This window comes from Lactuca saligna, chromosome 5, assembly GCF_052625555.1.
Source record: "Lactuca saligna cultivar CGN05327 chromosome 5, ASM5262555v1, whole genome shotgun sequence".
Lineage (NCBI taxonomy): Eukaryota > Viridiplantae > Streptophyta > Magnoliopsida > Asterales > Asteraceae > Lactuca > Lactuca saligna.
The window spans coordinates 282,304,250-282,317,605 of record NC_136421.1 but is presented as its reverse complement, the minus strand read 5'-3'; positions in this window follow the sequence as shown (position 1 = coordinate 282,317,605).

The following is a 13,356-nucleotide window of genomic DNA, read 5'->3' as shown; positions in this document are numbered from 1 at the left end:
GTATACATAATTTTAACCAGTTATGAGAAGAATTTGTGGGGCACTTCATACAACAAAGAAAGTACAGAATGGATGCCTAAGCCATCATGGGTTGTAGGCAGTGAGAGGATGAGTCGCTACACACTTTCGTTTACCGATTCAATAAAGCAATTCTTAACGACCCAGAACGGGCGAACAACATGGTGATTGTTGCTTTCAGTAACAGATGATGTCCATGAGTGTTGTTCAGAAAACTAGTCGGCAAACCGCCCAAATCAAGGAAAAACATGATGAAAAGGGTTCACCATCATATAAAAAAAGAGGAGGAAGCATTCGAGAAAATCAAAAGTGATCAAGGAGAAAGGATTTACATTAACAAGGATAACTATGCGGCTTACATCAAGGCTTCGACTCAAGAGAATCAAAGATATGTAAATACTAAGATACAACGACATACTCGTTTCCCACAACAAAATATAAATTACCCATCAACAAGAAATGAAGGGAGGAATAAAGTAGCAGTAATAGCTAAAGGCAAAAAGAATAGCTCAAAAAGACAAAGAGATAGATCAAACGGTAGGGAACATAGAAAATACTAAGAATTCAAGGACTCTACAATACATGATATAATCGAATGTACCATGCTGAGGAGAGAGTTGTAAAACAAAATTCAACCAGGACAATTAAGCGACTTGATAAGAGGGATTCGTTCGAAACAATTGGAGAGCATAACACATGTAGAACCCAAAGTCAAGAGCTCAGGGAAAAGTGAGATCTTCATGTTTTGACAACCTAAACAACTAGAAATTAGTTAAGATTGGAATTGTGATATCCCGTCATTTAGGTATTTCCAAATTTAACCATTATGTATGAAGGTTTATGGTATTTAGCCCTTGTGTATGAAATCAGTCAAGGTTTGGACCCTATTTAAACATCTTTATGGCCTCCAACCTCATCTCATCGGCCTTTAACACCCCCATTCAATTTTATCAAACCCTAGCCACTTGTTTGAGCATTCTTGACATTTGTGTGTGTTTTTAGTGGTCTCGAAGGAGAAAGAAGGAAGTAGGACCACGTTGGAAGCTTGAAGGAGCCTTGGATCTGGGATCTTCAACTCCCTAGCAACCTCCAAGAGGTATAAAGTTTCAAACTTGGCTTGTATTTCATTATATCTTGCAAAGTCCTTGACTCATGAGAATTTTGTCCCAAGTCTTGACCTTTTTGGAGCATGGCATGCTCTAGTCCATTCTAGTTGTCCTTGCATATGTTTTGAGGGGTTTAGAATCATAAAAATAGGATATTGGATCTTAATCCTTTTCCATGCATGTGCTTGATTGTCTTAATGGGTTAAAAGGGTGGGGTTTCTAGCATTTAGCACTTATTGGCCATGCAAGACCATAAAGTTGGAAAATTTATGGTTAAGGATGATATTTAGGACTTGGATTGGCAATTTGGTTGTGGTAGCGTAAGTAATAAGCTCTTAACTCATTAAATGGAGAATCAATTGTGTACGCTGGGCATACCAATTGGTACATTGCGCGTACATAATTTGAGCACCGACTCCTTGGACAGTAAGTACACCCCGCGTACGAGGTCTCGGTCGACTCGGTTCATTTGATTGGACTTAGTTGACTCGGTTGATTTTGACCGATTTTGACCAAAGGTATTTTGGGAAATTCATATTTATTTATATTAGGAATTTTTTTGATTATTAGGAGTCGGGTAGAGCCGGTTTTGGAGCAAAGATTCATTCAGACTGTATTCGGACTAAGAGATGAGTTTTCCTCACTATACTTATGGGTCGAAGGCACTAAGGCCAACCCATTAGATTAGATATCCTGGTTGTTGTATGCTGTTATGTTGAGATATGTGTTTACTGGTTATATGATCAGAGTGTTAGATATGTAGGACTACCTATTGTTTTGGTAAAAAATTACACAAGTATAACTCAACTAAATTGAATGAGAGGTTGTGATGTTCGAATTATGCAATAGAGAAAGGTTAAGAGAATGACACGATTGTTTCTAAGGAAAGCCATTGATCCTTTCTAAGATCTCCGACACAAAACCTTGGGAGGTGATAATGAGCACCTGCCTTGATGATTTTATTAATATAAAATGATGATTACAGATAGTATTTAAGTAAGAATAAGTGAACAAGTTCGTAGAGTAAGCTAAGAGTAGGCTGAGTGTGTCGTGTACGAGATACATGTATCAATTTATAGTCTAAACTAGCTAAAAAGATGTCCGATATTCCCGGGATCCTCTATGACCAGCTTTGTGAACGTTATTTGACTTGGTATTCCGGGTCTTTAGCATAGTTAAGACGACTCTCTATTAAGAATAAGTCTTCTCTTGACTATTTCTGCACATGTGTTAATTAAGAATGAAATATAACTGTTATAATTGTTAGTAAGTAATAATAACAGTAATAGTCGGGATCCTAAGATAGTTGAGGATCCTAAATATTTGATGAGGTATGAGGATCCTGACCGTAACAATTGCCCCTAAGTTATTCTTGAAAATATAGGACTTATTTTCGAGAATATTAAAGGGATAAATAAAAAATAAATTAAAAAGAGAAGATAAAGAAGAGTTTAAAAATTGTCCCTTAATGGATAAGTTTTATCCATCTCAAGGTAACCGAGAAGTAGTCAAATCATCTTTCTTATCTCTTCTTTGCTGTAAATCTGGGCTTTCGGTAATTTCTTCTTTACTCTCGTCAGTTATCATTGTCTTATTGCGAAGGAAAATTTTCTGCTTACTTGTTTTCTTCTGTTCCTCCGACTTTCCTCGTCATGGTTAAAAAAACTAGTTGTTCTCGAGCTAGCTTTGTTACTTCTCCTGAGAATGACTTCAGTGATCAAGCAATCTTATCTTATGATGAGGTTTTCTCCTTCGATGATGAGGATACGGAATCGTTGAAAGCCATTGGGGTTTTTCCTTCCAATGTAGTTTTTCGACCTTTTGAGGCCACCGTTCAATCGAATTTTGTTTCTCGGACGTGGGTTTGCTTTCCCGAATATCCATTTACTCTAGGTTTAACTTATCCTTTTACTGGTATTGTTCGTAATTTCTTTTCGACTACCCAAATTTCTGATATCCAAGCTATGCTTGTGGTTTGGAGTATCCTGTTTTGGATTGATCGTTTGAATCAATCCAAGAATATGGACATCGGGTTACTAGAGCTGGCTCTCATTCATGGTCTTTCTACTTTTGGCAATTCTCACTTCTTGTTAAGAGTTAAGACAAACAAACCCCACCTCATTCTCAAATCTAAACAAAATGATGGTGCTTCGAAGGAAAAATACTTCTTCGTGAGAAGTGATTCGATTCCCGATGGGGATTCCCTGCCAAAAACATGGATTAAAAAGGGCAGGATTTGAATTTAGATTTTAAGGATCTTGAAATTTACTTCCCTTATTTTGTTTGTTTTGTTGCATCATTCAAATTTGAGGAGCGTGTTCCTGTTACTGGTGATTCCGTGGACAAGGTTTCCAAATTTCTTGCACTTCCTGCACTTGAAAGGTCGTTCAGGTTTGAATATTCCAGTCTCTAAGAGGGTTCTTCTACTACTGCTTCTATGGCTACGGGTAATATTATTTTTCTTGGATACTTCTTTTAGATTGCTAAGGATCCTGAGTTGATAAGGGTCTTTTCCAGGTTCCAAGACTACTCAGTCCAATGCTCATTTTAGTTTGGTAGATCTTGAAGACGATATGACCAACAGTTTGATCAAGGTTAAGCAAGAAAAAGGTGTCACTCTTCTTCCTCCCAAGAGATCTCACGTAGACCTTACAGTTAAGGCTTCAGGATCCCGAAAGCGGAAGCCTTCTGAAGTTGTGGATTTTGGTTTTGAGAATCTTGGCATTGAGGATGCTCTCAGGAAGTTGACCACTTTTACTCAAGCAATAAGTTTTTCTTTCGTTCTTTTTTAGTTTTCTATTTCTTATTGTCATTTGATATTTTTCAGGTTTCCGACCATATCTATGACAATTTCAGGCTCCAAGCTGAGAGAGCTGAACAGGCTCTTCAGGAACAGTAAAAGATGTGGAAGGTGACCAATGAGGATCTTCTAAAGTGAGTGGAACTTTTGAAAAAGGAGAAGGCTGACAAAGAGGACGAGCATGTTGTGGAGATTGAGGAGGTGATTGCTAAGGTGAAGAGTAGCGTTGCGATAGCTATTTGGGAAGCTAAGATCAAGCATGCTGAAGATCTTAAAAATTCGGGATCATGGAATGTGGTTGGTTGGCGTGAGGCATTAGCCCAACTGACTGGCAAGCTTTCTCCTATCACTAAGGATCTTGCATCATAGCTGTTGGAAGAAGGAGAGAAAGATGGGTCCAATAATTATCAGACTATGGTCTAGGCCTGCATGAAGATAAATTAAGCAGTTTTTGCTTTATATAAGACATGTAGCTTTTGCATTAGTAGGTTGGTGTGCAACTTTTTGAATGACATGATATTATTTCCCTTTCACGTGTCTTTATTTCCTTGTCCTATTTAATATGCATGTCAGATATAGTACTAGGATTTTTAAGTAGTTAGGATCCTTAATTTTAAGATTATACGGGGGAATTCCCTTCTTAGGATAACCTGTTTAGGTTATAGACTTTGACGAAATTCTTGGGTAACACCATAAGTTCAATTATAACATGTTAATGTTATATAGTGGGGAGGATCCCAACTTATGACATATTTCATGGGAAAGATCCCTACTTATGATAACATGAAAATTTTATGATTCGTGTGTATTTTCTGGGGAAAGATCCCAACGTGTGATAACATGAAGATGTTATAAACCTTATGTAATTTCTGGGGTAAGATCCCAATTTTAGATAACATGAAAATGTTATAAACCTGAAGTATCTTAACTTATGCTTAAAGATAAGAGGGTTGGCAAGTCACTGCATCGTGAAATGATCCCCTTATTCGTATCCCATAGTTAGATATCGTGCGTTCATGCGAGGTGTATAAACATTAGTTCGTGTGAAAGAGGTAATTAGCTCATTAAACCTTAGAGGGGATTAAGTACCATTAAGCGTAGGAGAGATGAACAATCTCTAGCTTGTATATATTAAAGTTTAAAGATCACACCGTTGATATAATGGAATTGTCCAAGTGTTAAGATGTGATAATAGTCATTTTTGGGGCAAACAAAGTCAACAAAAGTCAACCAGACCAACTCAACTTTTCTTATAATTTTAGGTGCATTGTGATATTCCCTAATGCGTCCAATGTACGATTGACAAGTTATAATACAAAACACCACTCTTATTGGAAATTATAGAACATAAACCCTAAATAAGGTTAGTATCGTAACGATTCGGCAATTCAATTTTATATTGTTTTAGTATAAATAATATTCATAACATGATGTAGTGGAATTCATAATCCTTACACTACATGAAAAATTCATAACAAAGGCTACAAATACAAATTTTTGGTGAATTCGTCACCAAATACGAGAAATTCCATACTCGGCCTAAAACACCCACCTTTTAGCGAAAAGAATTTTGGGATCAACCTAATTTTTGTGTAACATATTATTATTTTTATAATAATGATTACAATGGATTTTCTAGTAACATACCTTATTACTTTACAAGGAAAAGATACAAAGGAATTACATACAATTATAGTTCATATTTAAGAAAATTTTGGATTTTATGGCAACATACATTATTACATTGCAAGGAAAAGATACAAAGGAATTACATATAATTATAGCTCATATTAAAGAAAATACCAGATTTTCTGGAAGTAGATGAAACTATTTTTCATGAAACAGTTACAAACCTTTTTTTTTTATAAAAAATGCTTATGAACTCACCAACATTCAATGTTGATGATTTTCAAAATCACTTGTATTCTCAAGAAAATAGTAGGCAGGTACTCAACCCTTCTTGTCACACCCCAAAACCGAGAACGGCGGAAACGTTCTGGGGCGTGTGACGTCATGTAAAGTATCACAACACAGTAAAAGTAAACAAGCAAACAACAACATCCATTGCATTAAATATATAATTTTAATACAAGCATGTTCTTTACAGTTATAGACACCAAAAATAATGTGAATCAAAATAATAAGATGAGTCTTGGATATGCTCCATCTTCTCAAAAGTTGGCCTCGGTACCTGTCTACTGATGACCTGAGAATATAAGTTATTTTGAAAGAGTTTATCAGCATTAAGCTGGTGAGTTCATAAGTATTTTAGTGTCAGTGTTTGTATCAAAACGTTTGAACATCTTTTTAAACATAAGTTGTAAGCATTGGTGATAAAAGTATGTAAATGTTTGTACATAGTTGTAAACGTTTGAATCTCTTAGAAAAATCTATATTTTCTATTTAAAAGTAGCCTTCTACCAAGGCGTAACTATTTTGTACGTTTGTTTATCGTAAAAGTGTGTAATTTTCCCAAGTGTAACTATCATTAACCAAATATAGTTTGTACATTTATGTTTAAGTGAAATGATCACTAAATGTATATAAAGGATAAATTATTGTAGTACTGTAGTGTTGTATTATAGGAACTACTGCTGTACTAACTAGCTTAAACCGGATTTATATTAAGGTATCATGTTATTAATTGCACCATACTATTGACTAGCAACAACGACATACGAATGGTCGTAAAACGGAATGACGTTTGGAACCCGCAGACCTGCAGGTCCGACTGTAGCTAGCAACAAGGTGTAGAGTCAATCCAGTATAGATCTATACGCAAACTCACGCTCTCCCTCCAAGAGAATTCTGGCTACAACTCGGGCCATGACATTTAAGGCATGCTCCGATACAGTGGATCACAATTGCTAACGTATTCATGTATATGTAATGTAATTTTACTTGTTCTAGTATCGTTGTATATGTTCTCTTCCTAGTATAGTTGTATATGTTCTTCTTCTAGTATAGTTGTATATGTTCTTCTTCTAGTATAGTTGTATATGTTCTTATAGTAGTAAGTATTGACTCATGAATGAACTGACTCATTGATCTAGAAATTGTAGTAGTATGATCCTGTGTTACCCCGATGGTAACTTACTAATGATGTAACTAATACGCATGAATATGGAAGTACTTTTATGTCTATATATGTACATTTGATATATAATTAATATTGAAACGACCTTCAGACGGCTACCCGAAATCCCACCAGACCACATCTCAAGCGCGAAAAGGAAATAGGGTGGATAGCCTTCCTAAGTCTTTTAAACATTTCTTATATAACTATACATATAAAGGCATGCAATTTATAAGAAGTATAACAAAGTTTAAATAAAAGTATTTGATAAGTAAAAGAGTTTGTAAAGCAGTTTGAAGTAAAACAGTTTGATAAACAGTTTGAACAATAATAAAATCATGGGTTTTATAGTTATTAATCACATGTGATTGATGTAATAACTATAAGTATTTAACTTGTATTCCCCCCCCCCCCTAAAATCATTTAAAACATTTAAAAGTACTTCAAAGGTTAATTAAAGGGGTATGAACTCACTTGTGGTGAGTGGATTGGATTGGAGTGTTGGACATTGTTTTAGGTGGAAAACGGAGACTTGTACACACGCACGAGCCTAGTTATCATATTTTGAACATATATATAACTAATTATCCAAATAATAACTAATAAATTAAGTTGGGACACTCTCGAACTTGAAAACACCTTGTATAGGTGTTATAAGTCTTAAGGGTTGCATCTAAGTTGTTGTGGGACAAGGCTAAAGGGGTTTAAAGTTCCAAAGGGCCTTATATATGTGTTTACTCTTCAATAAACTCCACACAAGGAGTTTACGGTCATAAACCCTTGAGTTTACGGCCGTGAACTCCCAAACTTGATGGCATTTGGTGTTTTGAAGTGTTATTTGATTTCTAGAATAAGTTCTACTTGGTGGTTTAATCCTTTAGGTTGTTTTCTAGTCCTAAATACATTTATAAATAAGCTTAAGTTCGTTACTTATCATGGGGAAAGGACTAGGTAGCATTTAAGCCTCATTTTGGAGTTTACTCTCCAAGAACGTTCTTGGGCGGTAAACTCCCGAATCTCACAGATTTGATATGCAATCTATGTTATTAAGCACATAATAAGCATTATAAGACAACTAGAGAAGTGTACTCACGATTTGGGACGAAGACCCGAAGATCCGTGAGAGAGAAAATGGCTTTTCTCTAGTTGGAATTGCGAATAATGAATGAATTTGGTTCAGAATTCTATTTATAGTCCAAAGATATTTTTGGCAGAAAATATTTTTACTCTCGAAATGATTTCTAATATAATAGGGTGTTGGAATAATAGTGTTGCACAAAACCCTAGTGCATCCACTCTCCTGATATTCTTGAAGTGTAAACCCTGAAGTACTCAAACTTATACGAAAAAGTCTGAAAATTAACTATGACTGTTATAACTTCTATTGAAGTGATATTGTTCGTACAGAATGGAAATTTCGGGTTGTCACACTTCTTGAGGGCTAGCATCGTCGTTTCATATTTTTCTACTTTTCAGTTATTTGTATTCGAATTTTGAACAAACAGATTTTTGTAAACAATGTAGTACTTGAAATATTATTGTATGAAGGTTTGTGTTGGTATGTTTCACTACTATTCAATTGTTATGATACTGTACATGAAGTCACTCCATCCATCCACAGACGTTTCCGCTGTGTTGGTTTGTGGGTGTGACATAAGATGCTGAGATCTTCGTGTGTCAAGATCCTTATGTTTTAGGATCTTCAACCTTGAGGATCCTTATGTTTCATGATCATTGCTTATGGAAATCCTTAGCTGTATGTTTCTATGCATAGCAAACATTAGTTATGGGTGGGAGTTAGTCTAGCTAACGCCCCTCCGATGCTTAATTTGGTAATGTATTCGAGGAGAAAATAAGTAATGATGAAACGTTTAAGGTAAAGAACATGTGCAACTCAGTTTTGTTGAAGATGAATAGATCTTATTTACATATAGTATACTTTTAGATGTATAGCATACCAGGATCTTTGCAAAATTTCTCCTTCGAGTGTTGCTAGCCAATATGCTCATTTTCCTTGTTCAACATCTATGAGATATGGTGCTTCCCACTTAGGAGCTAATTTACCTACACTAGGATCCTTGGTGTTTGGGAATGTTTTCCTTAATACCAAGTCTCCTATTTGGAATCTTCTTACTTTTGTGTTCTTTTTGTAAGCCTTGGTGATCCTTTGTTGATGAGCAACAATGCGTATCTTGGCAAGATCTATGAGTTTATCAACAATTTCAAGATCCTGGGCTAGGATCCTATCATGTTTTTCTTGATTTTGGAGCAAGTATCTTGCTGTCAGGATCACTACTTCGGTAGGGATCATTGCTTATGTCCCAAACACAAAGGAGTAGGGGGTCTGACTTGTGGCTACTTTGGAAGTAGTCCTATCTGCCCATGGGACAAATGGAAGCTCTTCTGCCCATCTTCTTTTCTTTTCATCTAGCCTTTTCTTCAAGTTGTTTACTATGATAATGTTGCTAGATTCTGCTTGACCATTAGCTTGGGGATGAACAGGAGTGGACGTTATCATTTTGACTCCCGAACTCGTGCAAAAGTCTCTTGTCCTCTTGCTTATGAATTGGGATCCATTGTCGCATATGATTTTAGCAGGGATCCCAAACCTGGTTAAGATATTACGTTTAATAAATGAGACTATCTCTTTGTCTCTAACCTGAACGAAGGTGTAAGTCCCCAAATCTGCGTGAGTATCAATCAAATGAAATTGATGGTGTGGAATCCCAATCAATTGGATGATGTCATATCTAAAATAATAATAATAATAAGATGATGATGATGAATCTTGTATAATTTGATATGAATGAAGATCCATATACAATATTCACTCACACTAACACACACTAAATCTCCTCTCTTCTCTCTAACTTTCTCTCACTAGAACACCTTTGAATACACACAAATAAGCTCCTTGGTTATGCACTCCTCACCCACCTAACATCTATTTATATGTAAAAGGGGAACATGGACCGCAAATGGGTTTACAGTTGTAAACCAGACCGTAAACACCCACCTAACCGTAAACACGACCGTGAACACATATTACATTACAGAAAAATACATTTTCTTAAAAAAGGAAAGTATAAACCATAATTTTGACCCAACAATCTCCCCCTTGGTTTATAGTTTTCTTTTCTTGATTGACTCAATAAGATCACCCTAAATAGTAGCTGGATTTTCCTGTTAATCTTCATCGAGAGCTCGGCTTCAACATTAATCTTCAAATTCTTCACAACTTCAAGATGAACTTGATGAATCTTCAATGAATGACTTCATCTTGAGCAGATGGGATTTTATTCAAAATTTGACATTGAACGCACATTGAGTGAGGAGACTTCTTGAAAAGATTCTGAAAGATATCGCTTTCAGTTTGAGAATCTTCAGAGAGAACAAATCTTCTGGATCACTTCAGCAGGTCATAGATAGCAACAGACTGATTGAGGAGGCTTCAATGCAATCCGTCAAATAATCTTCATTTTTAGCTTCACTTTGCTTCTGGGGTTGAAGGATTGAATGTTGAAAGAGTAATCTTCATTTCTTGATCCTTTGAATGAGAATTTTTCGATGCTCACGGATGAAGCCTTGGTTCAGAAATCTTCGACACAAACTCCAAGAGTTTCATCTTCACCCGAGTTCACTTTTCAAGACAAAACAAAACAAAAAGAAAATTTACCATATAGTATTTTTGGGTTTTTCATATTTTTTGAAAAAAATAAAACAGAATATATTATTTTTTTTGAATTTTGAATTTTCTAATTTTTGTTTGATTTTTGATTTTTTTAATTCTCCCCCTAAATTAGTGCATAAAAAAACTATGAACTAATTTAACAAAAGATATTTGGGATCAAAGTTGTGAGACAGTTTTAACTTTGTTTATCAGTACCTTCACCTTCATGAACAGATCTAGTCAATTGCTGGTATTGTGGTCCATTTAAACAGGAAGCATTTGACAGTGTGGATTTAGTTAGGATTGTTTGGACCAACTTTACGATGCTCGAGTAGATTGAGCAGTGAGATAAAGACGGGAATCCATGGGATACACTAAATTAATACGCATCTAGAATAGTGGTTCAACTTTTCCTTGATATACGAACTTATGTCCTTAATTCTGGTTCTGATAGGGCGACTGGGGGGTTCTGATAAAGTAGTTCTATAGGAAACTATTTTCTTGTTTTCTATCTGTCAGTCATATGTTGCTTCCTCCGCATGATTGGAAGAGATCCGACCTGGATTGCAACATATGCAACTCTATTTCTATGCATTTTCTTTATCTTGGAAATTCTTCCTATCTGTGAGCCATATGATGTCCCCTCTGCATGATCAGAAGATCCGATCTGGGACACAACATATGCAACACCCTACTATCTCTATAACCCTCTATCTGATACCAATTGTAAGTCCCCAAATTTGCTTGAGTATCAATCAGATCCAATTGATGGTGCGGAATCCCAATCAATTGGATGACTTCATATCTATAATAATAATAATAATAAGATGATGATGAATATTGTATAATTCGATATGAATGAAGATCCAGATACAAGATTCACACACACTAACACACACTGAAGCTCCTCTCTTCTCTCTAACTTTCTCTCACTAGAACACCTTAGAATACACACACATAAGCTTCTTGGTTATTCACTCCTCACCCACCTAACATCTATTTATATGTAAATGGGGAACATGGACCGCAAATGGGTTTACGGTCGTAAACCAGACCGTAAACACCCAACTGACCGTAAACACGACCGTGAAAACATATTACATTACAGAAAAAGACATTTTCCTACAAAAGGAAAGTATAAACCAATATTTTTAATGAAAGACCCCAACTTTCATATTTTTGAAAGAGCCAAACTTTCATACTTCACAATATCATTACTCCAAAACATGCTATTTGCATATTCATAAAAGCAATATTTTACATTGATAAAGGGAATTACAAACTATTGGATACAAACCTTCTATTACAAAGTGTTATATATATATATTACATAACTACCCAGGATATTGTAATTTATACAAACATAAACTGTAGTACAAAAGTACTATTACAAACTATTCTACATCTTTCAGTAGTATGTAAACATACTAGTTACTTATCACCTGCAATTGTTAAACATTGATAGGGTAAGCGGTGACGCTTAGTGAGTTCAAAAATAGATACAATATAATGTTATGCCATATATATACTTCAATGTGGCAAAAGCAAAGAGGAACAACAAGATGTATGTGAGATCATGTGACAAGCGTTCATATCAATCAAAGACTTTATTCAAAGATATACTTTTCAATTCTTGATATACATTAATAAAGCTTTGGCCCAAATGGCATAGAAGACATGCAATTTCTGATTAACATCTTGTTAGATTTCAAGCTTATAGTCCTGTCTAACCATTTGCCAATGCCATAGAATATAAGTCATTCTCTTATGGAGACATGCTTTACATGGCCAGAGGCTACGTACCAGTACCAATGTGAATCTAAGTCCTTTCACTGATCACATGGTCAAAGGTATTACGATTGCTATAAACATAGCGAATAACACGAGAAAACAACTCAGAATAATAACACTGAAAAGCACATAGCACATATAACACATAACATACAATTGTTCCTATATATTGAACTCACCTTAAGTTAAGCGGGGGTTAAAATAGTAATTTGGACAACACTTCGGCTTTAAATATGTCTTTCTATGTTGAAAACCGGGAGCTTAATTGAAAACCGTGCTCTGCAAAGGTAGGGCTTCAAAACCGAAAAGATAAAATTTCCGGGCTTCTCGAGGGTCTCGGGACGTGTTTCGGGTGCTAAAATTGATATCGGGGCTTCAGGGAAAGTCCAAATGAAGAAAATATGGAAAAGGGGCTAAAAGTGGCAAATTTCCAAAGTTAGTCGGAAGGTCTCGCAGCCCCCTTTATATAGGGCTTAGGCTGAAGTCGGTTTGGGAGGGAAGCAAGCAGCGAAGCAGCTCGGTGGCGTCAGGAGCGAGGGGCAGGTGGCGCGAGAGGCGAAGGCCACGAGGCCTACTGCGAGGCTCGGACGGAAGGTGACGAAGCTGCTCGATGGCGAAGGCGGTGCGAAGCGCGCGTCGGATCCAGATTGGCTCGCACATCGGTCCACTCAGCTTGAAACACGCGATGCTCCTCGGATCGGCCACATCTCCGGTGACGCTGCTGCTTCGTGCGAAGTGACGTGGCAACGACGAGGGTCTTCGGTGGCTGTACTGTTCATGCGGAATTCTCGGATTTCGAGCCCCAAACTTCTAAAATCCATAACTTTCGCATACAAGCTCCGTTTTTTGATGTTCTTTATATGCACGTGTAGCTAAAATTACGCTCTACAACTTT